Below are 26,997 nucleotides of genomic sequence, written 5' to 3'. Positions count from 1 at the left end.
TAAACAGGAAAGTGTCACCCCCATTTGCATATCCCGCTCCTTATAAAAGACACAAGCCCCTTCCATTTATAATCTGAATTACCTGCACTGGAGCTCAGATAGAAGGGAGGAGTCAGACTGTCCCTTGCGCTGGGTATATGCAGCGTCCACCGCACAGTGTATCATGTTTCTACTTCCGTTGCAGTGTCAAAATAATGACAGGATGTCGATGACCTCCAATTCCCAGACAACTGCTAGGGCTTGAACTAGTCTGTTTTGTTCAAGGCAAATGCTCTCTCTGGCCTTAGTCACCAGGGAGAGGATGGTGGAGGAGGGGGTGCTCTGTGACCACTCCTCCCTGGTCTCAGGCATCCGGGCAGAGTTCCTCTGGGCTGCATCCGCTGGCTCCCTTGACGCCTTGGAGGAGCAGTGGGTGCTGTCCGGGGTTCTCTGCTCGGTGTCCCTGTCTGGTTCCCTGCGTTTAGCCCTGTGACCTCACTCCCGGCCCTGTTATATCCTTAGTTGCCCCCCGACTTAATTGAGATCCTGGACCTTGTAGCTCCTCCCCTGAGGGGAATAGCTTGCAGCACTGCGAGCGAGCGTGCAGCGCTGCAGGCTCTGATTACACTGGTGCTTTACAGCGCTGTACTTGCTGCGCTCGGGGGGGTGGTGTTTTCACACCCCTGAGTGCAGCAAGTGCAGCGCTGTGAATTGCCAGTGTAGCCAAGGCCTTCGGCTCTCAGGCTGTTCATTTGCAGATACGCCGAGCTGCTGGACTCGTCCCTGGAGATGGTGAATCTCCCTTTAACCACATCACTGTAATATGCTGCTAAATTATTTACAGGCTCAAGTATCTCTGCGACCCACTCCAGTCCCTTCCCGGGAGCCTGACAGACCCAGTCCATCCAGTAGCTGCTGAAGGTGAATCCAGAGGCTTTGCAGGAGAGGCGGAGAGATCCCCCCGGCATTTGAAACCCCCTCCGGACTCCACCAGCTGCACCTGTGACTGGACACCTGGAAAGACAGAAGGAGAATCACATTCACCCCTGGCCTGGCTCAGAGCCCGTTAGAAGCAGCACACAGGTTCCCAGTGATGTCACTGCGCTTTGGGTCAGGGTAGGAATGTGCAGCATCCCCTGGTGTCTCCAGTCCATGTAGCGGGGAAGGGAATAAAATTACCTCGAAGGGCCGCTAGAAAGAAAGCGAGGGGGGGCCACAGTCTCATGTTTCTGACGCTGGAGGGTTTCTGGTGGTAACTGCATGGACACCCGGACTTGCCCCTCCTCCCTTCTCACACTGTGGGGTCCCAGAGATCACGGGGTTTCTATAGCGCGCCGAGGCACTGAATTTGCATCTCCTCCTCTTTATAAGACACAGCTTGGACCTGAGCCCTCAGCTTGAAATGTCAGTGCAGGTGTTTGCAGTTGGAGAAATGGAGTTATCATAAAGCCAGAGATATGAGGATGAATCCTACAGAGATTCAGCAATTCGGATTTAATTACACAACCCGGTGATACGACGTATCCCGAAATCCCTCCTTTTGCACATGCACACGTAGTTCTGTCTTCTTGTGCTTCTGTTATGAGTCTGACACATATTTCCATCATTGGGGAGTAACTCCCGGTCCCATTGAGCCAATGGGAGTTCTACCTTTGACTTCAATGGGACCAGGATTCATCACTTCACAGCTGAGTCACTGCAAATATGTAGTGAAGGCAGCTGTGCTGGGATGGACCATTCAGCCTGTCTGAGCTCTCTCCACATTTTGTGATACCCCAGGCCTGGCTCCTTTCACATTAAATGATTCCCCTGCTACACTTTGCCCCTCTAAGTTAGTGGCCAAACTTTTGCAGACGTGGGCTGAAGGGAGGAAAATGATGTGATGCTACATGTTGACGCGGCTTGTGAGACAGGTGGCGTCCTGCCCAGTTGTAATCTTGAATGTGATTTCAGTATAAACAGATTTATTGAAACACAGAGGCACAGAATGACTGTCTCGTGCATCAATAAACCAGACAACTGTGGTGGTAAATTTCTGTGGTCTCAGAAAACCAGGATTATTTGAAAACAGGCAATTCTTAAATGGAGACGATCTCTGTACAAGGGATATTTTATTATGAATGGGCATGTGCAAGAAACTTGGAGTTTGGCTACAGCACAATCCAATAGCTTCTGTACAGGGAATTCCCACGCTCTGCCTGTGAATTTAGGCCCAGTGGTCGCATTTCCCGCTTCCCGCAGAACATGGCATTGGCTATTCCGGAACCCCAGTGGCTTTGGAAATGAAGCACTGTGTTCAGGAAGCACAATTCAGCCTTGGTGTGTGCAAACTGTGGCAAAACCACGGTGTGAAAAATTCTAGTTCAGGATCCACCTCTGCTCTCTGGCTCCTGCTTCCTGCCTGTCTTCTTCAACTTAATTTGCTGGCAAAGCAGGGTGAAGGACGGACATCTAGAAGAATCACCCCCCTGAGCGCAGCAAATCTGAGCGCTTTAAAGCACTAGTGTAGACAGGCTCCCAGCCCTTGGAGCTATTCCCCTCGTGGAGCTGGATTACCAGGAGCAGAGGGAGAGCTCTCCCAGCGCTCACAGCGACCACACTCGCACTTCAAATTTGAGCTGAAACTGCCCCTGTTCTTAAAGTGCAGGAGACGCTGTACATCAGAACAGGCCCGCATCCCGTCCACTTCTCATAGGTTAACAATGGACCACGTGGGGCAGAGCAGAGGAAAAGCCGGATTGTTCATCGCTAAGCGTCTGCGTGGGACTGAGAAATTCCTGTGAAATTTGAACTATGCCTTGTGTTTGGATCTCTGTAAACTTGTATTTTGTTACGAGTTCGTTCTATGAGGCTGAATCTGGGGCACAGAGGCACAGAAGGGAACATGTTAGGGGAAGTGCGGTAAAAACAGAGAAGTTGGGTCCTGAAAAGATGACAGGACAGGGCCTCTGATATATTAAAACAGGGGTCGGCCAATGGGGGCTGCGGGAAGCCGCAGCCAGCACATCCCTCAGCCCGCGCCGCTTCCTGCAGCCCCATTTGGCTAGGAGCAGCGAACCGCGGCCAGTGGAAGCCACGATCGGCCGAACCTGCAGATGCGGCAGATAAACAAACCGGCCCGGCCAGGCCTGGTTCTTACCCTGGTGAGCCGCATGCCAAAGGTATTAAAAGGACATGTCATGCTTACGTGGGGCTCACTAGGGGTCAGGCCTTGGTGCTGGGCTCTCGGCCCGGGGATGAATTTCACCCACAGAGATTTATCAAGGGGCTGAGGGGGAAGAGATTTACCCGGCTCAGCACGGTGCAGGCACAGAGCCAGAGCGAGGTGTTGGCTGTTTGCTTTCAAACAACGTGCTCCCAAACAGCCGCACTGGGCGATTATTTTGTAGCTCTTAATTCCATGAATCTTTCCCTGCCCACTCCGATAACCATTAAATGAAAGAAATACCTTTGTTTTAATAGTGAGTTTGAGACCATTTCTGTGGCTGCGGAAGGTAAGGCGTGTCCAGAGAAACTGGGTAAATACAGCATGGATTAAAACCAAAACAAAGCAATTTCTATGTGTTTTGTTCATAGTCAGTGCACTGTGTGTGCATCTGTTTCTCTCAATGCGCTCGCCTATCCCTGTAACTGTAGTCTCCCTCCCTGGGCTGTTTGGAAACCGCTTCCCCTTTTTGTGCCACTCGCTGCTTTGCTCTGGGTCACTGTGTCTCTCCTGGCGCAGTAATAGGTGGCGGTGTCTGCAGCTGTCAGCGAGCGGAGCTGCAGGGAGAACTGGTTCTTGGCGGTGTCTGCAGAGATGGTGATTCGGGCTTGGAGAGACGGGGCGTAGTTTGTGGCCCCGCTACTATACGGATATACCCGTCCCATCCACTCCAGCCCTTTCCCGGGGGGCTGCCGGATCCAGTGCCAGTCGTAATTCTGAGTAGTGATAGAGAAGCCGGAGACAGTACAGGTCAGTGTGAGGGTGTCTCCGGGCTTCACCACGCCCTGGCCGGATTGGACCAGCTGCACCTGAGAGAGAACACCTGGGAAAAGGAAAAGAAATCCAGAGATGATTTAGCCACTGAATCTCTATGTGTGTGTGTCCCTAATTCCCCTACGTCCCCACAGAGACTTACAGGTGAGGGTGGAGAACAGGGAAAGGAAAAGCAACAGAGATTTCATTCTGGTTTTCATGCAATGAGGGAAACTCCCCAGGGGCAGGACCGGGCAGTTCTGTGTCTGGGGAGAGACTGAGGCTCCGAGAACCGGGGGTTGGTATTTAACAGGAACCCCCGGGCTGGGATTTGCATGCGGGTTCCCAGGGTGGGTATAAGAGATGACGGGGGTGAGTGCTCAGTACATGGTGCTGTCCCCTCAGGGACAGGTGCCCCCTTTACACCCCATAGACCGTGTGCGCCGCTCAGCGCACGTGGCAGGACATGGCCGCTGTGAGGGTAGGAAGGTGGGTCCATAGGACAGAGCACTGGTCTGGGACCCAGGAGCAGTGGGTCAGGGATTTGCATACAGGTTTACCCATTGGCGATAAACTACCAGAGGGAGGGACACTCTGCAGGGAGTCCTGTCTAGTGGATGGGAGAGGAGAGTCACGCGCCCCATCGTGTCTGAGGGTGAAAGCCCATTGAAATCAATGCGTGTCTCTCCCTTGAAACAGGGGTACTCCAAAATGTGCCGGGCGCATACGCCATCGATACAGACAATGCCCAGGGGATATCAAGAGGCAGGAGTCTCTCCAGAGGGTGTCAGATAAAGAAGGAACTGCAGCTGTGGGAGAGGAAGGCAGGTTTCTGCCCCAGAGACTGACAAACCGCTTTATTGACGGAGGAGGGAATTGGGTGTGAGTTGTAGAATGAGAGAATCGTAGGACTGGAAGGGACCTGGAGAGGTCATCGACTCCAGTCCCCTGCACTCCTGGCAGGACTAAGTATTGTCTAGATTATCTAGTATTATCTGGGCTGCGTCAGAACAAGGGCTGTGATTGCAGTGACAGATACACTAGGGAAATGGACTAGGTTAGGTTTTGCTCGCTCGCTCTCTCTCTCTCTCAGAGGAAGTTAGAGATGGGTCATTCAGAGGAGCGGGGCAGGGGTTTATCTCGGGAGTCGCTTGGTGAAATAACTTCAAATTGGCCCCACAATCTCTACTCTGTCATCTGAACTGACACATACATTTTGAAGCTCGTCTGACTCTATACAGCGATCTTAGCCTGGATTTATTATTCTGCTTCAGACAGACTCCATGGTGCAAACCTCACTGTGGAAGCCAGGAGTAGCGGCTGAATAACTCAGCATTTCTGTGATGTTTCCGGTCCTTTCCAACCCACAAGGGAACCCCGATCCACTTTACAGTCTGCGGTTCTGGTTCCTTGGTGGGTCAGAAATCCCATTCCACCTGTCTCCTGTGTCCGGCCACAGTGACTTTACTTAACCCCCTTAGTAACATGTCTTTGGTTCTTTTGATGGACTGGCTCATGTTCTCTGTGCTGCGGCAGTGGGAGAAGGAGGGATCCATAAACTGCGGAGTATCTGATCAGAAACCTCTGGTGGGTCACTGGGCGCATTCATAGCGCGAGGGCGGATGCACCTGTTCTTTCTTCCTGCTCCACTGAAATCCACCCTGGGCATTTGCTCACTGTCACTGTGCTACCCGGGGAGAGATGGAACCAGAGGAGCTTCTCTCTCCTATTACAGCTCAGTGCGGTGTCCATAAGGGAAGATACTTCGCATCTCTTTTCACTGCTGTGGAGCGTGAGCGCCACCCCCCAGAAATCCCTTCCCCAGTCTCTGCAGGGGGAGGCTTTTGTCTGAGCTCAGCCCGGCTTCCCCTCACTGTGTCTCTGGCACGGTGATACCGGGCGGTGTCCTCGGGCTTCAGGCCGATCATTTGTAAATATGCCGTGTTGACGGAGTTGTCTCTGGAGATGGTGAATCGCCCTTCGACAGCCTTAGAACACCATTAGCTCAATTTGCTTCCAGAGCTAAGAGCAGCCTCCCGTTCTAGACCCTTCCCAGGCGCCTGACGGATCCAGCGGATACAATAGTCTGCGAATGTGAACCCGGAGGCTTCGCAGGAGAGGCGGAGAGAGTCTCCGGGCTTTTTCACACACCCTCCGGACTCCACCTGCTGGATCTGAGTCAGGGCACCTGGGAATAAAGGCACGTTATAGATGTTAGTATAAAAAGAGTGACAATATAATATATTCACCTGTTTCACAAAATTACTGAGCGCACCAAACAATCTTTCAAAGATGCTACTGCAAAAGTAAGTGAATCCAAGGTGCCATTTCCCCCGGTGATTAAAGTGGAATTTCTCACGGTGGGGATTGGTTGGTAACTGCACAATTACACGGCTCTGAATTGTCTCTCCGGGTGCAGCCTGGGCAGAGGGAGGGACAAATTTAAACAGGAAAGTGTCACCCCCATTTGCATATCCCGCTCCTTATAAAAGACACAAGCCCCTTCCATTTATAATGTGAATTACCTGCACTGGAGTTCAGATAGAAGGGAGGAGTCAGACTGTCCCTTGCGCTGGGTATATGCAGCGTCCACCGCACAGTGTATCATGTTTCTACTTCCGTTGCAGTGTCAAAATAATGACAGGATGTCGATGACCTCCAATTCCCAGACAACTGCTAGGGCTTGAACTGCCTTGGAGGAGCAGTGGGTGCTGTCTGGGGTTCTCTGCTTGGTGTCCCTGTCTGGTTCCCTGCGTTTAGCCCTGTGACCTCACTTCCATCCCTGTTATATCCTTAGTTGCCCCCCGACTTAATTGAGATCCCGGACCTTGTGGCTCCTCCTCTTAGGCTGGGGGAGATCCTTTAGCAGTGGGCAGGCTCTGCCCGCCCATCTCCAGGATCCCAACAAACTGGCCTTAGTGGCTCTGGATCAGGCCCTGAGAGACAAGAATTTTTGGCTACCTGGCAGGAGAGAAGCAAATTAAATTACTTGTGATTATTGGAATCAGATACATGTGAAAAACTTCTCCTATCTTTTAAGGCGGGGTCGGAAGTAGAGCTGTAGGCCTGCAATTTCAATGGAGGATAATGGCGTTAGGTTTCTAACTCCCACTGACAGCCCCAAGGATGTTGGCACCTAACTCTCTTAGGCTCCTTTATAAAAAAAATCAGAGACAAAGTTTTTAGCTTGTCTGCAGTTTTCACCCCCCTCCCCCCCGCAAACAATCTCTGACTGCGTTATGCATTTTAAAAGCAGTGTATAAGTGCCACGTTCACACTTCTGGCCCTTCGCTCATGGTGCGATTTTCAAAGGCACCTAGGGAGTCGGGTGCTCAGCAAACATTGAGTGCAGCATCAGTGCGAATTAACGGCCTAACTCTTGTAGTTCCCTTTAAAACCACTTCTGTAAATAAAACCCTCTCGTTTAACTGAGCCCCAAGGGATAATGTACCGGAGCACCGGGAAGATGGCGGAAAGGCCATTATCCAGGTGTAGCAGAAATCTCTTTCTGTCTATTTATAATAGGTTGGATCACCGTCCTGCGGTGTCCATATCTGGCACAGAAATACGGAGCGGGGTGCTCGGATCTGAGGCTGTTCATTGGCAAATACAGCCCGTAGCTGCATTGTTATAGTTGGGGTTTATTTAGCCTGCTATAGATTCTCACCTCTTCTACCTACATTCCCTGTCAGCTCCTCTTCCTTGTTTTCATGGTGGTTCTAGTAAAGGGTGAGGCCTGAGCTGCAATGAAATGATAAAAAACCAACTAAATATCTCAGGAATTACTCTACCACTCCTCGAGGGGCAGCCATAGTGGGATGGGTGGGAAAGGGGAGGACACAACTTCAGGGCCCGATTGCTGTCAGTTTGTAGAGGGGTGGGAGACTCAGCCCTGGAGCCCCCGCGCAGGCATAGTGGGGCTGTGGTACGGCGGGTCAGTGGGGTCAGTGCCAGGAGAGGGGTCGGGTCACAGGGTTCCATTGGGCTGGGACACCCCTGGAGACAGAATGACGCCCCGGGGCGCTGGGGAGTAGCTGGACCCGGGCCCAGCCCCTTTCCCAGAAGTGGCGGCTCCACTGACCTGTTCTGTGTCTAGTGGGAAATATTTCCCGGTAGCTTTAACCACACGGGACAATCGCGGTTCGCTTCACTTTCCGGAGTGCCCTCATGAATTGCAAGGAGAGGAGCGGTTGGAGTGAGGCAGGCAGGGCTCTGCTCTGTATTGGTGCTTTCTGCTCTGCCTCCCTCAGCTGTAAAACACTGGTCATTCCACGGAAGTTAATGGATTTTCAAACAGTGAAAATGTGTTACTTATGCCGGATAAAATGACAAGAGCCTTTATAATTTACCCTAGGTTCCTCATCCGCTATTCCTGAGAGAAGATAAAAGTCTCCATGTTTTACTTCAAATCTGACCAAGAACCGAACCCTGCCTGTGTGCCTAACCCGGCTTTTCCTGACCGTTTTGTGCGGTGCTCCGTGCCGTTCTCACGAGAAAGGCCTGACGCAGCTACGGTGCCTGATTCCAGAGAGCGGTTCCCGTTCCTGAAGAGCCAGCAGAGATAACGGCAGCGCAGCCCAGACTGTCTCTGTGAGAGGGAGAGCGTTTAGGGCACACTTCTCCTCTGAATTTCCCATTGACTAGCTTCCACGGTTCCCTGCCTACTGCGCTGGTTTCTGTGAATCCCATTCTTAGGTGCCGATCTCTCCAGGGGTTCAGGTGCCTGTGGTTTTCTAGGTGCCTGAAAGAACAGCGTGGTAACACTCATGGTCACTAACCTGAGCCCATTTGTGAGCCCGGACCTGGAGCGATGCCTGATATTTTCTTGTCTCTCCAGTGCATTGAATCGGAGTAAATATCCCTGTCCACTTCCGGAGTTGACAAAAAGAAAAAGAAATGGCACCAAAGGCTCATTTCCCTGGTGTTGGGGTGAGGGGAGAGTTCTCAGGGGGGTAACAGCACAGGCCCAGGGGCTGCGGATTGTCTCTCCGGGTACAGCCTGGGCAGAGAGGGAGACAGATTTAACCAGGAAACTCACCCTCAGTTGCATGTGCCCCTCTTTATAACACGCAAACTGCTTGCCTGGATCATCTGAACCTTTGTTCGGGGGTCGGGGGTGGGGTAGATCAGAGGGAAGGACCAGGCTCCTTTACTGGAAAAATAAGAATTCAACGGGATTTTAGTCCGGGCAGGGTTTGAGGAACCCTCACCCTCTGGATCTGCCCTAGCTACTTCCTTCTAAAGCCTTGAATAGCGCAGGCTCGGTCTCCCCCCCCCCCCAACTGGCATCCCTCTGCTGGACACGACTGCCACCCTTGCCATGAGGGAGCGCCTCTGGGTTACTCCAGGGTTTGTCTGCAGGGAATGTTCCCCCCTCCCAAAATTTCAAGGTGTTTGTTGCTATCTGTTTCCCAGAAAAAAAAAACCGAGAGCTCCCGGTTTTCTGCTACCAGCCAGACATCTGCCCTAGATATGTGTTACGTTGTTTTTGAAAGCCTGGGTTTAAAACTGTTCCTGTGTAGAATATCCCCCCGTCCCTGCATGTCCCGGTTACGGTTCCTCAGCCCGAGAGGAGACCAGCAGAGGCCGGGCAGTGCCCCCAGCCCTACGCTCTGATCGCCTGCCCCTGACCCACCCCCAGTGGGCCTCTGCTTCCACCTGAGAGCCTCCAAAGACCCTGCTGGGCTCCGATCTAGATCCTCAGTCACGCGACTGGCTCAACACTGGTAGCTCCATGGTTACTATATTCTATTATGGAAATATATTATGCCCGTTGACACCAGCTGAGAGTCTGGACTGTGATTTTCAGATGGGAGTTGGGTGATTAAAGTGAGGCGGCTGTTTTGAAAATCGGAAAACAGGGGTTTATTCAGGAGCCGAGTGACCCCTGCACCGCAGGCCCCTCGGGATTTCGAGCTGCAGTGGGTGACATTGCCAGGCAATTATAGGGTTAAAATAGGATAGCAGATTCTTATTCCCCTGGGGGAAGGGAGGGGTCTGTTCTCATGGCTATCCCCAGTGCCTATGTCCTGTGTGGAACAGCTGCCCCCATGCGGCGCATGGGAGAACGGGGATTCTGCAGATCGGGTTTTTGTATTAGCCACTCGTAGTTTCTCTTCACTGTGTGTCTCTCGCACAGTAATAGCGGCCGGTGTCCTCAGGCTTCAAATTGCTCATTTGCAGATACAGCAGGTTCTTGGGATTGTCCCTGGAGATGGTGAATCGCCCTTTCACTGTGTCGGCGTAGTACACAGCACTCCCGTCATCGTAAATACGTGACACCCACTCCAGTCCCTTCCCGGGAGCCTGTCGGACCCAGTACATAGTGTAGCCGCTGAAGGGGAACCCGGAGGCTTTGCAGGAGAGGCGGAGAGAGTCTCCGGGCTTTTTCACATCCCCTCCGGACTCCACCAGCTGCACCTGGGACCGGACACCTGGGAATAAAGATTCGATAGAAATATTAGTATCAAAATATCAAACATACACTATTTGTCTGCCTCTCCAGTGCATTTAGGTTAGAAAATACCTTCCAGAGCCGCTACAATGAGAACCAAATGGAGCCAAAGTCTCATTGTCCCGGGTGCCAGAGGGGAAAGTTCTCAGGGGACTGGCTGGTAACTGCACAGACCCAGGGGGCTGCGGATTGTCTCTCCGGGTGCAGCTTGGGCAGGGAGAGGGACAGATTTAAACAGGAAACTCACTCTCATTTGCATATCGCGCTGCTTATAAGGGACACAAACTCTGATGTGATTTGTTCCTTGCATTAGGGCTCAGAGGGAGGCTGTCAGACTATCGCAGCCTGTGCGTGTGTGCAGCGCCGGGCACAGCGCGCTGGGATGCTCACTACACTTTAGACATGGAAAAAACAAGCAGATGCCTTGAAAGGGCTCGATTCCCGTGACTGACGCTTAGGGCCCGATATCAATCACTTTGCTCGGTGGTGGGAGACTGAGAGATCCCCGTAGAGTGTTGCCACACAATGAGGAAATTGTTTGTTCTAAAAGAAACAAAGAGAGAAATGGAGCTGGCTCGTAAGGGAGTAAAAGTATTAATTGGATGCGGTGAATCTCAGCTCTGGAATCCCTTGCCCATGTGCAGTGGGGCTGTGTGACAGGTGCTTGTGGGGTCAGTGAGTGGGAAGAGGTCAGTTCACGGGGCTCCATTGGGCTGCGACACCCGCTGACACCGGCACTGAACTCCCCGTCCAGGGACCAGCTCCAGTGAGATGTGCAGGGGCCAGAGGGAAATGTTCCCTGGCAGGTTCAGACACGTGGCTCAGGGGCCAAATGCCAATGTCTTGGCTCCCTCCCGCGTCCCCATTCATCGCAGTGAGACCAGTGGGGTGTGTGAGAAAAGTGGGATTGTGCAGCAGCTCGGGGCTTTGTCCATCTACAGGGAAAGTTTCCCTGGACCTGTGGAGTTCGGAGCTGGTGTCAGATGTGTTTTCACCCTGCCCCGTGTGTGTGTCACTGCTGCCCCCACGCGTGAATGGGAGAAGGGCTGGGTTTATGGCTTGGGTTTATGGCTCACTGCTGTGCCTCTGTCCTCACACAGCAATACAGGGCGGTGCCTCTGGTCGCTCCCCGGCCATGTGTAGTTAGAAGCTGGGGCTGTCCTTGGAGGGTGTGAATCTCCGCTGGAGGGTGCGGGAGGAGCAGGCTGTAACTGAAGGTTTGTGGTAGCTCAGGAGCCACCCCAACCCCCTTCCCGGGTTCCTGTGGGACCCACCAGCCCTTGGGATTAAACCCGGTCCCGGCGGGGTGGATTGTCCGGGCTGCTGCCTGTCGGGACCTGGCTGGGTGAGAACAACCTGTGACCTGGTCCCTGTGGGAAGGGTGAGAAGAGGGAACCGGCCACAACAAACACATCCCCCATCCATTAAAAGGAGACCAGGTACAAACCACAAGCAGAAGACAGTCCGGCAAGGAGGAGGGCGATGTGGGCTAGAGACCCCCTGCAGTGGGGCGAAGGGAGTATCTGGTTGGGAAGAGTTGGGGGGACTCAGCCGGATCTGGGGGTTGGGTCCCTGCGGAGTCACAGTGAGTTCCTAGTCTGGAAGTGGCTCCCAGCTTTGCATATCACAGGCTGAGTGGGACAGACTGCATACGGATAGATCGTAACGGAGCCCTGGGGTTAGCATGGGGCACGGCAACCCTCGGCTCGTCGGGGGGCGGCGGGGGCTCTGCACTAAAGGAGGGGAGCTGGGGTGACAGCCGTTAAAGATGCATTTATTAAACACCAGCCGCTCCGCACCTCAAACCAGGGATAGTGTTGCGGGAATCGGGGAATGGGACACAAGGCCGAATCCGATGGGGGGAGGTTTGATGAACATTGGTAGGCTCTGGGGAGGTTGAGGGGACACTGTGGACGGGAAACCTTTCTGACATTTTCGGGTCATGGTGAAGGAAGTGCCATTGCATGGCTAGTGAACAGACTCTAACACCGCCTCATGCCAGCATTTCTGCAGCTGTATTTAGTACATTCCCCTGATTCTCTAGGAATTGCTTTTCCCCTCACTCGCCAGTTCAGTTTCCACCCTGGTAGCTATCTGCACATGAGCTCCTTGTGCTGTTTCCCCTTAGTTCTCTGTGTAAGGGCTGCCCCCTCCCGATCAATACAATCCATGGGCCTTCAGGCGGATGGTTTTTGTATGGAGCATAATAGGTTTCCCCTGGCTGTGTCTCTCGCACAGTAATACACGGCGGTGTCCTCGGGTTTCAGGCTGGTCATTTGCAAATAGAAATTGGAGCTGTCCTTGGAGGCTGTGAATCGCCCCTGGATTGCCGGGGAGTAGCTGTTGTCAGACGGAGAATAATAGTAAATCAGCCACTCCAGCCCCTTCCCAGGGGCCTGCCGGATCCAATGCATGTTGCCCATACTGCTAACCCCACTCACTGCACATTGCAGCTGATGGGACTCTCCGGGCTTTTTCACTGCTGTCCCCGACTGGGTCAGAACCACCTGCGAGCGGGCACCTGGCAGGGGGAAAATAAAACGGGAAAGTGGACATTAAATTAATAATATTAGACAGAATAATGGGCAATGGGGGGAAAGAGCGAACCCAAACCCAACTCACAGGAGAGCGCGGCCAGTGCAAGGACCAGCTGTACCAGGGGCAACACAGCCATGGAGCGGTTCGGAAGCCGAGCTCAGGTGGGTCTGATCCGAACTGGAGTCCCTGAGACAGAGATCCGGGACTTTGTGAGTGCGGAAAGTCTGCGGGGGGTTTAAATAGGACGTGAGAGGTCTCCGCTTTGCATATCGCTGGCAGGAGGGTCTGCCACAGGGTAAATACGGGATCCACCCCCTGAGAGCGCTCAGGAGAGTCATTGCCCTGGGGGTGAAGGGGGAGTGTGTGTTACGGTGTAGAGGGGCGGGGAGATGTTGGTACTTTTGGTGTCTCTATGAGGTGCGAGTGGCTCTGGGGGTTCAGAACTCCCAGCCCAGTGCCTTTCATTCTCTCCCGGGGAGCAGATACTACTGTGGACGGGAGAGGTGCTGCAGCTAGGGGTGCAGGTGTGGGTGTGTGTGGCTGCCGCAACCCCTGGCTTGAAGCGGTTTCCACCATATCCAGGGTTACCGTTTGGTTCAATGGATCTCAGCACCCCCACTATACACATTGTCCCAGCACCCCTGGTAAAGGGGCTCTTAGCAATTCCTAACTGTCTAGATGGAGCCTCTTCTTATGAAAGACTCGGATTTTCAAAGGAGCATAAGGGAGTTAGGCACCTAATTGCCATTGCACAAATAGCTCCCATGTGTTTACTAGAGTGTTTAACTGTTTGAATAAAAGGTCAAGATCATCAGCTGCTGTACATAGAGGTATCTGTATTGAATCCAGTGGAGCTCTGATCACTGATTCCAGTTGTGGATCTGCTCTCACCGGGTATGTCTTTCTTAAGGCCACACCAACCAAAGCCGTGTGAAATCAGAGGTGGTGATGGGGCTGATCTACAGCCCTTTGGAACCAATGAAAATCTAGCCACTGTCCAGGGAATCTGAGAGAGTAATGGCCGGGAGGAGAGCGAATGTTCCCCTTCTACCTCGGGGGAGAGTGGATTTTATAACAGGAATCCCAGCTGAGCAGGGTTTATGGGGGAATCCGATGGTCTCTGCCCTGCAGGCCCCAGTGCGGCTATGTGCAACAAGGGGTGACATTGCCACGGAATTACAGCAGGGCCCCCATCCCCCGACACACACACACACACACACACACACACACACGTTCGTTTTGAACGCACGAGGTTGGCTTTCCTGCCTGTGCCACAGGCAGTATGATTTGTGCAAGTGCTGCCCCCGTGCGGCGCACGGGACAATCTGCAGCCTGGGTTTCTGCGTTAGCAGCAATAGATCTCCTTTCGCACAGTGACACCGGGCCATGTCCTTGAGTCTCAGGCCGGTCCTTTGCAGATACAGCAGGTTGTTGGGATTATCCCTGGAGATGCTGAATCGGCCTTTAACAGCATTGGAGTAGTTTTAGTACTGCCATCCTTGCTAATTTCGGAGACCCTCTCCAGTCCCTTCCCAGGTATCTGACGGACCCACTCCATCCAGCAGTCGCTGAAGATGAACCCGGATGCTTTGCAGGAGAGGTGGAGAGAGTCTTCGGCCTTTTTCACATCCCTCTGGACTCCGCCTGCTGGATCTGTGACCGGGCACCTGGGAATAAAGTCACAGTTAGAAATCAGGTGGAGAGCAACACGCCTTCTGCCTCTGACATGCGTTCATAGGGTGAAAAATACCTTCCAAAGCCACTATAAGGAATGTGAAATGTTTGAATTTGGTCTGTCTGAGACATTTTAGAAGGGGCTTGGTTCTCAGAGTTTGGGTGTGTAGCATTTTCTGATGAGAAATCCCCAGATAGGGATTCCAAGCTGGGCCCCCTCAATTTGAGAGATTTAAGACCACTTAGAGAAATTGTGTCTAGCTTAACACGAGGAAAGAAACGAAGAAGAAAACATTTTATTTGAAATTCTTGAACTGGAACGTTTCTGGGGTTACAAAGGCAGTTTGGTATCCAGGTTCCCCTTGAGAGTGATCGGGATTTGTGCACTCAACCTGTGTTAGTGCCTTTGAAAAATCTCCCTGTGCTTCTCTATAGCCGAGATACCTGGTGAGCCACATTTCTGTCTAATTCTAACCCCGTGAACAGCTTGTGAAGTTACCTTGACATTCTATGTACCGAAGCTTGGTGGAGATGTTCTTTTTATTAGCTAAAGTTGTCGCTAGAAATGGAAGGTGAAACTGCCTCTGTTCTTAAAGTGTAGGAGGAGCTGAACATCAGAGCAGACCCACATCCCATCAACTTGTTCATCTCTAGGCGTCTGCATGGGATGAGAAGTTCCTCTGGAATATGAACTCTGCTTTGTGTTTGGAGGTGACGGTGTAACTGAGACAGCCGAGTGCCTGCGTAAAAGTGGATCTCTGTAAACATTGATTTTGTTATGAATTGGTTCGATGAGGCTGAATCTAGGACACAGAAGGCAACACCTTAGGGGAAATGCTATGAAGCAGAGAAGTTGGTGTGACTTATCTGATTAGAATACGGCCATATAGATCATTGTTGCAGCCACTGTTATATATTTGCAATGAATATTGTACCTTTTTTAGGTTTACTTTTACAAGTTCTATTAGCCAGCAATCCATCACCCATCAAAATCTACCCTTTCCTCCCTCAGTTAGAGCTTTAACCTGACCATCCACTTTAATCTGCTCCTAAGAAACAGTTTCCTGACCGATGAGATCTTTCTGTGCTTGATCTAATTCCAGATTCACTTCTGAGACACTAGACAGACATTCAGACACTTCATTCACAGACAAACTGCTATTTCCCACCAGGTTAGAGTCCCCCTCCTCCTGCTCATAGCATAATGGGTCAAACACAGAAAACTGCTCAGAGACATACAACAGACCAACATTGTTATAAACTGGACTACCAAGAGGATACAGTTTATGCTGTTCTTCCCTTGCTTTTTTGACTTGGAGCCTAAATCGGGCAGTTTCTTGTTGTTTCTGGGGAACCTTCTCCACAGCAGCCAGCCGCTCCATACGCCCCTACGAGCCCTTCCCTCTCCTCAGCAGCCAGCCGCTCCATACGCCCCTACGAGCCCTTCCCGCTCCTCAGCAGCCAGCCGCTCCATACGCCCCCTACGAGCCCTTCCCTCTCCTCAGCAGCCGGCCGCTCCATACGCCCCCTACGAGCCCTTCCCTCTCCTCAGCAGCCAGCCGCTCCATACGCCCCTACGAGCCCTTCCCTCTCCTCAGCAGCCAGCCGCTCCATACGCCCCCCTACGAGCCCTTCCCGCTCCTCAGCAGCCAGCCGTTCCATACGCCCCTACGAGCCCTTCCCTCTCCTCAGCAGCCAGCCGCTCCATACGCCCCTACGAGCCCTTCCCTCTCCTCAGCAGCCAGCCGCTCCATATGCCCCCTACGAGCCCTTCCCTCTCCTCAGCAGCCAGCCGCTCCATACGCCCCCTACGAGCCCTTCCCTCTCCTCAGCAGCCAGCCGCTCCATACGCCCCTACGAGCCCTTCCCTCTCCTCAACAGCCGGCCATTCCATACGCCCCTACGAGCCCTTCCCTCTCCTCAGCAGCCAGCCGCTCCATACGCCCCTACGAGCCCTTCCCTCTCCTCAGCAGCCAGCCGTTCCATACGCCCCTACGAGCCCTTCCCTCTCCTCAGCAGCCAGCCGCTCCATACGCCCCTACGAGCCCTTCCCTCTCCTCAGCAGCCAGCCGCTCCATACGCCCCTACGAGCCCTTCCCTCTCCTCAGCAGCCAGCCGCTCCATACGCCCCTACGAGCCCTTCCCTCTCCTCAGCAGCCAGCCGCTCCATACGCCCCTAGGAGCCCTTCCCTCTCCTCAGCAGCCAGCCGCTCCATACGCCCCCTACGAGCCCTTCCCTCTCCTCAGCAGCCAGCCGCTCCATACGCCCCTACGAGCCCTTCCCTCTCCTCAGTAGCCAGCCGCTCCATACGCCCCTACGAGCCCTTCCCTCTCCTCAGTAGCCAGCCGCTCCATACGCCCCTACGAGCCCATCTCTCTCCTCAGCAGCCAGCCGTTCCATACGCCCCTACGAGCCCTTCCCGCTCCTCAGCAGCCAGCCGCTCCATACGCCCCTACGAACCCTTCCCTCTTCTCAGCAGCCAGCCGCTCCATACGCCCCCTACGAGCCCTTCCCTCTCCTCAGCAGCCAGCCGCTCCATACGCCCCTACGAGCCCTTCCCTCTTCTCAGCAGCCAGCCGCTCCATACGCCCCCTACGAGCCCTTCCCTCTCCTCAGCAGCCAGCCGCTCCATACGCCCCCTACGAGCCCTTCCCTCTCCTCAGCAGCCAGCCGCTCCATACGCCCCTACGAGCCCTTCCCTCTCCTCAGCAGCCAGCCGTTCCATACGCCCCTACGAGCCCTTCCCTCTCCTCAGCAGCCAGCCGCTCCATACGCCCCTACGAGCCCTTCCCTCTCCTCAGCAGCCAGCCACTCCATACGCCCCTACGAGCCCTGCCCTCTCCTCAGCCGCCAGCCGCTCCATACGCCCCCTACGAGCCCTTCCCTCTCCTCAGCAGCCAGCCGTTCCATACGCCCCTACGAGCCCTTCCCGCTCCTCAGCAGCCAGCCGTTCCATACGCCCCTACGAGCCCTTCCCTCTCCTCAGCAGCCAGCCGTTCCATACGCCCCTACGAGCCCTTCCCTCTCCTCAGCAGCCAGCCGCTCCATAAGCCCCCTACGAGCCCTTCCCCCTCCTCAGCAGCCAGCCGCTCCATACGCCCCCTACGAGCCCTTCCCTCTCTTCAGCAGCCAGCCGTTCCATATGCCCCTACGAGCCCTTCCCGCTCCTCAGCAGCCAGCCGTTCCATACGCCCCTACGAGCCCTTCCCTCTCCTCAGCAGCCAGCCGCTCCATACGCCCCTACGAGCCCTTCTCTCTCCTCAGCAGCCAGCCGCTCCATACGCCCCTACGAGCCCTTCCCTCTCCTTAGCAGCCAGCCGCTCCATACGCCCCTACGAGCCCTTCCCTCTCCTGAGCAGCCAGCCGCTCCATACGCCCCTACGAGCCCTTCTCTCTCCTCAGCAGCCAGCCGCTCCATACGTCCCCTACGAGCCCTTCCCGCTCCTCAGCAGCCAGCCGCTCCATACGCCCCCTACGAGCCCTTCCCGCTCCTCAGCAGCCAGCCGCTCCATACGCCCCTACGAGCCCTTCTCTCTCCTCATCAGCCAGCCCCTCCATACGCCCCTACGAGCCCTTCCCTCTCCTCAGCAGCCAGCCGTTCCATACGCCTCTACGAGCCCTTCCCTCTCCTCAGCAGCCAGCCGTTCCATACGCCCCTACGAGCCCTTCCCTCTCCTCAGCAGCCAGCCGCTCCATACGCCCCCTACGAGCCCTTCCCTCTCCTCAGCAGCCAGCCGCTCCATACGCCCCCTACGAGCCCTTCCCTCTCCTCAGCAGCCAGCTGCTCCATACGCCCCTACGAGCCCTTCCCTCTCCTCAGCAGCCAGCTGCTCCATACGCCCCTACGAGCCCTTCCCTCTCCTCAGCAGCCAGCCACTCCATACGCCCCCTACGAGCCCTTCCCTCTCCTCAGCAGCCTGCCGCTCCATACGCCCCTACGAGCCCTTCCCTCTCCTCAGCAGCCAGCCGCTCCATACACCCCTACGAGCCCTTCCTCCTCCTCAGCAGCCAGCCGCTCCATACGCCCCCTACGAGCCCTTCCCTCTCCTCAGCCGCCAGCCGCTCCATACGCCCCTACGAGCCCTTCCCTCTCCTCAGCAGCCAGCCGTTCCATACGCCCCTACGAGCCCTTCCCTCTCCTCAGCAGCCAGCCGCTCCATACGCCCCTACGAGTCCTTCCCTCTCCTCAGCAGTCAACCGCTCCATACACCCCTACGAGCCCTTCCCTCTCCTCAGCAGCCAGCCGCTCCATACGCCCCTACGAGCCCTTCCCTCTCCTCAGGAGCCAGACGCTCCATACGCCCCCTACGAGTCCTTCCCTCTCCTCAGCAGCCAGCCGCTCCATACGCCCCCTACGAGCCCTTCCCTCTCCTCAGCAGCCAGCCGCTCCATATGCCCCTACGAGCCCTTCCCTCTCCTCAGCAGCCAGCCGCTCCATACGCCCCTACGAGCCCTTCCCTCTCCTCAGCAGCCAGCCGCTCCATACGCCCCTAAGAGCCCTTCCCTCTCCTCAGCAGCCAGCCGTTCCATACGCCCCTACGAGCCCTTCCCTCTCCTCACTAGCCAGCCGCTCCATACGCCCCTACGAGCCCTTCCCTCTCCTCAGCAGCCAGCCGTTCCATACGCCCCTACGAGCCCTTCCCTCTCCTCAGCAGCCAGCCGTTCCATACGCCCCTACGAGCCCTTCCCTCTCCTCACTAGCCAGCCGCTCCATACGCCCCCGACGAGCCCTTCCCTCTCCTCAGCAGCCTCCATTCCATACGCCCCTACGAGCCCTTCCCTCTCCTCAGCAGCCAGCCGCTCCATACGCCCCTACGAGCCCTTCCCTCTCCTCAGCAGCCTCCATTCCATACGCCTCTACGAGCCCTTCCCTCTCCTCAGCAGCCAGCCGCTCCATACGCCCCTACGAGCCCTTCCCTCTCCTCAGCAGCCTCCATTCCATACGCCCCTACGAGCCCTTCCCTCTCCTCAGCAGCCAGCCGCTCCGTACGCCCCTACGAGCCCTTCCCTCTCCTCAGCAGCCAGCCGCTCCGTACGTCCCCTACGAGCCCTTCCCTCTCCTCAGCAGCCAGCCGCACCGTACGCCCCCTACGAGCCCTTCCCTCTCCTCAGCAGCCGGCCGTTCCATACGCCCCCTACGAGCCCTTCCCTCTCCTCAGCAGCCAGCCGCTCCATACGCCCCTAAGAGCCCTTCCCTCTCCTCAGCAGCCAGCCGCTCCATACGCCCCTACGAGCCCTTCCCTCTCCTCAGCAGCCATCCGCTCCATACGCCCCCTACGAGTCCTTCCCTCTCCTCAGCAGCCAGCCGCTCCATACGCCCCTACGAGCCCTTCCCTCTCCTCAGCAGCCAGCCGCTCCATACGCCCCTACGAGCCCTTCCTCCTCCTCAGCAGCCAGCCGCTCCATTCGCCCCTACGAACCCTTCCTGCTCCTCAGCAGCCAGCCGCTCCATACGCCCCTACGAGCCCTTCCCTCTCCTCAGCAGCCAGCCGCTCCATACGCCCCCTACGAGCCCTTCCCTCTCCTCAGCAGCCAGCCGCTCAATACGCCCCCTATGAGCCCTTCCCTCTCCTCAGCAGCCAGCCGCTCCATACGCCCCTACGAGCCCTTCCCTCTCCTCAGCAGCCAGCCGCTCCATACGCCCCCTACGAGCCCTTCCCTCTCCTCAGCAGCCAGCCGCTCCATATGCCCCTACGAGCCCTTCCCTCTCCTCAGCAGCCAGCCGCTCCATACGCCCCTACGAGCCCTTCCCTCTCCTCAGCAGCCTCCATTCCATACGCCCCTACGAGCCCTTCCCTCTCCTCAGCAGCCAGCCGCTCCATACGCCCCTACGAGCCCTTCCCTCTCCTCAGCAGCCAGCCGCTCCGTACGCCCCTACGAGCCCTTCCCGCTCCTCAGCAGCCAGCCGCACCATACGCCCCCTACGAGCCCTTCCCTCTCCTCAGCAGCCAGCCGCTCCATATGCCCCTACGAGCCCTTCCCTCTCCTCAGCAGCCAGCCGCTCCATACGCCCCTACGAGCCCTTCCCTCTCCTCAGCAGCCTCCATTCCATACGCCCCTACGAGCCCTTCCCTCTCCTCAGCAGCCAGCCGTTCCATACGCCCCTACGAGCCCTTCCCTCTCCTCAGCAGCCAGCCGCTCCATACGCCTCTACGAGCCCTTCCCTCTCCTCAGCAGCCAGCCGTTCCATACGCCCCTACGAGCCCTTCCCTCTCCTCAGCAGCCAGCCGCTCCATACGCCCCTACGAGCCCTTCCCTCTCCTCAGCAGCCAGCCGCTCCATACGCCCCTACGAGCCCTTCCCTCTCCTCAGCAGCCAGCCGCTCCATACGCCCCTTCGAGCCCTTCCCTCTCCTCAGCAGCCAGCCGCTCCATACGCCTCTACGAGCCCTTCCCTCTCCTCAGCAGCCAGCCGTTCCATACGCCCCTACGAGCCCTTCCCTCTCCTCAGCAGCCAGCCGCTCCATACGCCCCTACGAGCCCTTCCCTCTCCTCAGCAGCCGGCCGTTCCATACGCCCCTACGAGCCCTTCCCTCTCCTCAGCAGGTTCTTTCTCCAGCTGGGCCAAGGCTTGCCTCGCTCTCATTTGAGTTTCTGCCAGTTTCTGATGATGTTCAATTTGCAGACTGTCTCTCAGACTTGCAGTTTCATTGCTTCTGCTGATGCTTCCTGCTCGTGGTGATCGATCTTTTAACCAACAAAGCTCTCAGTACCAAAATTTCAATTTGGATAACGTGGGGTTCTGATCCAAAGCGTAACTGATCTGGTTCTGTGGATCCCAACGGTAACAAAGCGGCCTTTGGCGGGAGACTCCTGAGAGTATCAATTCAGGACAAAGTGCATAGAGCAGGGCAGTCACAGTCCAAGGCTGGAGGCCCTTTACTAAGGCACCAAACCAGCCAAACAGAGAGGACTTTGCTTTCACCCCACTAGCTCACCAGGCAGCGGTGGCAGGGACGGTTCTGCTGCGGCCCGGAGGGCACCAGAGGAAGGGAGGGCTCTGTGGCAGCAACAGGGGCACCGGAAGGAGGGCGGGATGGTTCTCCGGTGGCGTGGCGGACACCAGAGGCAGGGAGGGTTCTGCAGTGGCCCGGCGACCAGCGGAGGGAGGGTTCTGCAGCAGCCCGGCAGGCACATGAGTGACGGAGTGAGGCTTCTGAGGTAGCCCTGTGGGCAGCGGAGGCAGGCAGGGAGGGTTCTGCAGCGGCCTGGCATGCAGCGGTGGCAGGGACAGGTCTGCGGCGGCCTAGCGGGCACTGGGGGTAGTGAGGGTTCTGCGGCGGCCCAGTGGACAGCGGAGGGAGGGAGGGAGGGAGGGTTCTGCGGCGGCCCAGCGGGCCCCAGAAGGAGGGAGGGAGGGTTCTGCAGCGGCCCGGCATGCAGCGGTGGCAGGGACATGTCTGCGGCGGCCTAGCGGGCACTGGGGGTAGGGAGGGATGGTTCTGCGGCAGCCCAGTGGGCACTGGAGGTAGTGAGGGTTCTGCGGCGGCCCAGTGGACAGCGGAGGGAGGGAGGGAGGGAGGGTTCTGCGGCGGCCCAGCGGGCCCCGGAAGGAGGGAGGGAGGGTTCTGCAGTGGCCCGGTGGGCAGCGGAGGGAGGGAGGGTTCTGCGGCCATATGAAGGACAGCGGAGGGAGGGAGGGATGGTTCTGCGGCAGCCTGGCGGGCACCAGAAGGAGAGAGGGAGGGTTCTGCGGCGGCCCAGTGGGCAGCAGAGGGGCGAGCCCCGCTGATCCCTGTGCCATTTGCACTGTGCCGAGCTCCTCTGCAATGCCGGCCCCGTGCGGAAGTCACAGACCCCAGCCAGCGCTGCCTGTGTCTGCCCACTCGGAGCCTGCCCAGCCAGGAGAGGCACCCCCAGGCTGGAGGGGGGAGCCCCTCTCACCTGGCTGCAAGCGGGCTGCAGCGCCTGGCTGCCCACGGGCAGAGGGAGCGGGCAGGTGCCGCCCTTCACCCCCCCTTCGAGCCGTCTTGACCGCCCTCCACGCGCTCCCTGCGGCTGCCGTTTTCTTTCTTTCTTTTTTTTTTTTTGTTGCTTTGGCAGTCCGGCCGCCTTTTTTTTTTTTTTACCTAGGGTGGCATAAAAGCTAAAGCCGGCCCTGACTTGGGGATAATTACCCAGTGTCTGTTCACAGGGGTAACCATTTGCCAGGGTGGCTGAGGGCTGCAGTGTTAGCAGTAGACCTGGATTCTCTCACTGGGTTTTTTTGAATTGCTGTAGATGTGGTTTGTGTCACTGTGTCCCTAGCACAGTAATACGTGGCTGTGTCATCGGTTCTCAGGCTGCCCAGCTGTAGATAAGCCGTGCTTATGGAGGTATCCCTGGTGATGGTGAATCGCCCCTGGAAGGCCTGGGCATAGCCAGTGCTACTGGGGGCGATATATTGTACCCACTTCGGTCTTTTCCTGGGAGCCTGCCGAAACCAGTTAATTTTGTAGCTGGTAAAGGTGTAGCAGGAGGTTTTATATGTCACCTACACTATGGAGAACATTAATATCTACATTGACTTGATATTAACTGGGTTCCAAACATTTGCCAGACCATGTACATCTACCAATATGAGATATGCCATCATGTGCCAGCAATGCCCCTCTGCCATGTACATTGGCCAAACCAGACAGTCTCTACGCAAAAGAATAAATGGACGCAAATCTGACATCAGGAATCATAACATTCAAAAACCAGTGGGAGAGCACTTCAAGCTCTCTGGCCATTCAGTAACAGATTTAAAGGTGGCAATTTTGCAACAGAAAAGCTTAAAAAACAGACTCCAACGAGAAACTGCTGAACTTGAATTGATATGCAAAGTAGATACTATCAATTTAGCAAAAAGAAGAACAGGAGGACTTGTGGCACCTTAGAGACTAACAAATTTATTAGAGCATAAGCTTTCGTGGACTACAGCCCACTTCTTCGGATGCTATATGCATCCGAAGAAGTGGGCTGTAGTCCACGAAAGCTTATGCTCTAATAAATTTGTTAGTCTCTAAGGTGCCACAAGTCCTCCTGTTCTTCTTTTTGCGGATACAGACTAACAGGGCTGCTACTCTGAAACTTATCAATTTAGGTTTAAGCAGAGACTGGGAATGGCTGAGCCATTACACACATTGAATCTATTTCCCCCTGTTAAGTATCCTCACAGCTTCTTGTCAAACTGTCTTAAATGGGCCATCTTGATTATCACTACAAAAGTTTTTTTTCTCCTGCTGACAACAGTTCATCTTAATTAATTAGCCTCTTAGAGTTGATTGGGCAACTCCCACCTTTTCATGTTCTCTGTATGTATATATATCTCCTCACTAAATGTTCCACTCTATGCATCCGATGAAGTGGGCTGTAGCCCACGAAAGCTTATGCTCAAATAAATTTGTTAATCTCTAAGGTGCCACAAGTACTCCTGTTCTTTTTACTCTCTTTTTGGGTGCAGCAAAGTCAGATACTTTATTATCTCTAGCAATTGCATGGAGGGAGAGAGCTAAACAGGTCTCTCTACAGGTAAACAATTACAGCAAGCATTTATACCTTTTGTTACATACAATAATAAGCAACAGCTGCATTTTGTTTATACATAGGTCATCCTGATATCTTATTTTTCTCATCTCTATTTAGACTATAGTCTACATTCCATACTTATCTAACACAAGCTCGCAACAACTTCTCAAACAGTTCTTTCCCACTTGCCTCACACAATCCTCGCTTCTACAAATCTCACGTTATTAGGCTTACACCTAGCCTGACTCTTGCTAACAGAGACTGTTTGCATTGAAATCCCCATCAAATCCCTGTCAGTTCTTGCTCTACTTCCACAACACACACACACACACACACACACACACACACACACACAGAGTTGTGACAGAAGCTTCTTCTTTATGGTGCCTGGGTTACTTGTGTTCTTCTGCTGGCGCCAGCCTTCTTCTTCTTCTTCTTCTTCTTCTTCTTCTTCTTCTTTTTTTTTTTTTTTTTGAACTCTGAAAGACAAAATAGACATTTTTCTACCACCACCACCCTTAGTGGGGTAACAATTAGAGGTTACTGTTTGGAATCCCCTTTCCATGGGTTAAGCTGTGAAGAATGGAACCATTTTAACTTTGGCTTGTTTAGCCTTTTTGTCCAGATTTCTCTCTGGTATACTGTTGGGCTGGCCTTTTCCACAGTGTTCACTGGGCCTTCCCATTTCATACCCAAAGAATGAGCTTGTTCTGCTCATTTTCGATACAGCACCTGGTCTCCAACCTCCCTCTCAACAGGCCTTTTTACCCAGCCCAGTGTTTTATCCACCATTTTTACATTAAGGCCCAATTGTTCTATTTCCTTGTGGGTTTCTGTTAGTGCCTCTAAAAGGACTGGATCCATTGGTCATTTAGAACTTTGGGTTGCCACCCATCTGGAATATCTACATCCAGCCACCATTGCTGGGGTGTTCTCATGTCCCTTCCTGTCATTGCTACAAAGGGAGTATAACCGCGACTTGCTGACCATAGGGCCATTCGAATCATAGGCAGTTTTTCATCCCAATCTTTTCCATTTTCTTTTACTATTTTTCTTAAAGCATCCTTTAGAGTGTGGTTAGTTTGTTCCACTTGTCCTGAGGCCCCCAATGTGGAACCTTTGCTTAATGCCTAATAATTTACACATTTTCTGCCCTTTCGCTAGGAGAAAATACAGTGGGCGACTCTTGTCCGCAGACATGTCAATGAAATCCTTCGAGAAGTTCGGGGTTCCCAAAAGGGCTCTTAAGGATGCCACATCAGTAGGGGCGGGAAGTTTTCCAATCAGTTCCACCCGTTGTGCATCTGGGGTTCGTCCTTCCTTTCCCAATATGATCCCTAGGTATTTTTGCTGCTTGCTGTACCAATTGGGCCTTTGCTCTGCAAGCTTTCAATCCAGTATCCTGAATGATGTGTAACACATTCTCAGTGGTTCTATCAACCTCCTCCCTATTGTCCCCTTGCACCAAAATATAATAAGCACAGGAAATTACTCTTTTTTGGTCTTCAGGTGTCAATTTTTCCCACATCTTGACCACATGGGAATGACAAATTGCGGGGGCATTATGAAAACCTTGGGGAACCCTTGTAAAACAGAACTGTTGTCCCCTGGAAGTGAAGCCACATTTGTACCAAGTCTCAGGGTGTGAGGGAAGGGCAGAGAAAGCATTCGCTAAGTCTGTCACTGAGAACCACTGTTCTCCTCCTGCTACTGCAGCAACTACTTCTTGGTACTTGGCCACTCCCGGGGCAGTGCCAGGGGGTTACTGCGTCTAATGCTCTAAAATCCACTGTCATTCGCCAGGTCTTCCCATCGCCTTTAGTCCAGGCCAAATCGGGGCATTATTAGTACTAGCCATTTGCACAATAACACCCTGTTCTAACAAGCTTTGAATGGTAGAATTCCTTCCTTCCTCTGCTTCTAAAGGATACGTGTACTGGGGCTGTGGAGGGGGGTCAGGTCCTCGGATTAAAACCTCAGCATCAATTTTTCCACATTCTAATTTATTTTCGGCCCATACCCTGGGAAACGTTTCCACCCATGGGTCTCCTTCTTCTGCTTGCCCTCCTTCCGGGACTGGGGCCTTTATGGCCACACACCTTTGTACAGCATTAATGGAGGGGGTGGAAGTTTCTGCTGACTCTTCACTATTTGTCCAGAGGAACCCATTGGCTAAATCCACAATGAGCCCCACACCATTAAGGTAAGGCACCCCTGATATTCCATCCTCCTTACCCACATCTCCAGTTTGATCCAGCTTCTGAATACAATAATCTACCCATGATTCCCAATTTCCTACATGGGTCAGGATTGGTCTTGTGATAAATGCTTCCACTGTCTCCCCTGTGTATGATACTAGTTGTGTATCTACACAACTAGATCTACAATTGACTTGATATAACAATATCTACATTGACTTGATATTAATTGGGTTCCAAACATTTGCCAGAACTTGTATAAATAAATTAGCTATTTTAATTAGCTTATGGCAAGATCACATGAGACATACAGGAATTATGCTGCAAGAGCAGATCCAACCCACTATTGGTCTAACCAAGTTTTACCTTGGTTTTTAGAGGAATTCAATCACCTTTTTACTTCCATAATGAACCTTACAAAGAAACATTCTGGTTTAGTCAAACATGATTTTGATAAGCCATTTCTGTTACACACTAACTCTTCTACTCTTGGGTTAGAAGCGATAGTAATACTGAACCAAGAATGGGAATAGCCAATGATGCATTCAGCAAGGTCTAGGATACCCCTTCCTGCGCCGATTTTGCATTGGGGGTGTGACGTTATCTGGATTTTATTTGACGACATTGTTTTTAAAGAGCCACTCATCTTTAAGTCTAGTGGGTCTTGTGGTGATACAAGGACTGGAAAACCTAAGGAAACTGCT

The 26,997-nt window shown here is 54.1% G+C and overlaps 1 gene segment (V, D, J or C); it reads right to left on the bottom strand.

Annotated features, from left to right (window-relative positions):
* Window positions 1-26,997, bottom strand: part of LOC122173242 (Ig mu chain C region secreted form-like) — a 1,717,225-nt gene that overhangs the window by 371,190 nt on the left and 1,319,038 nt on the right.

Source organism: Chrysemys picta, chromosome 13, assembly GCF_011386835.1.
Source record: "Chrysemys picta bellii isolate R12L10 chromosome 13, ASM1138683v2, whole genome shotgun sequence".
Classification (NCBI taxonomy): domain Eukaryota; kingdom Metazoa; phylum Chordata; order Testudines; family Emydidae; genus Chrysemys; species Chrysemys picta.
Note: the sequence above shows the minus strand (reverse complement) of the source record. Positions and strands in the feature narration are given on the sequence as shown.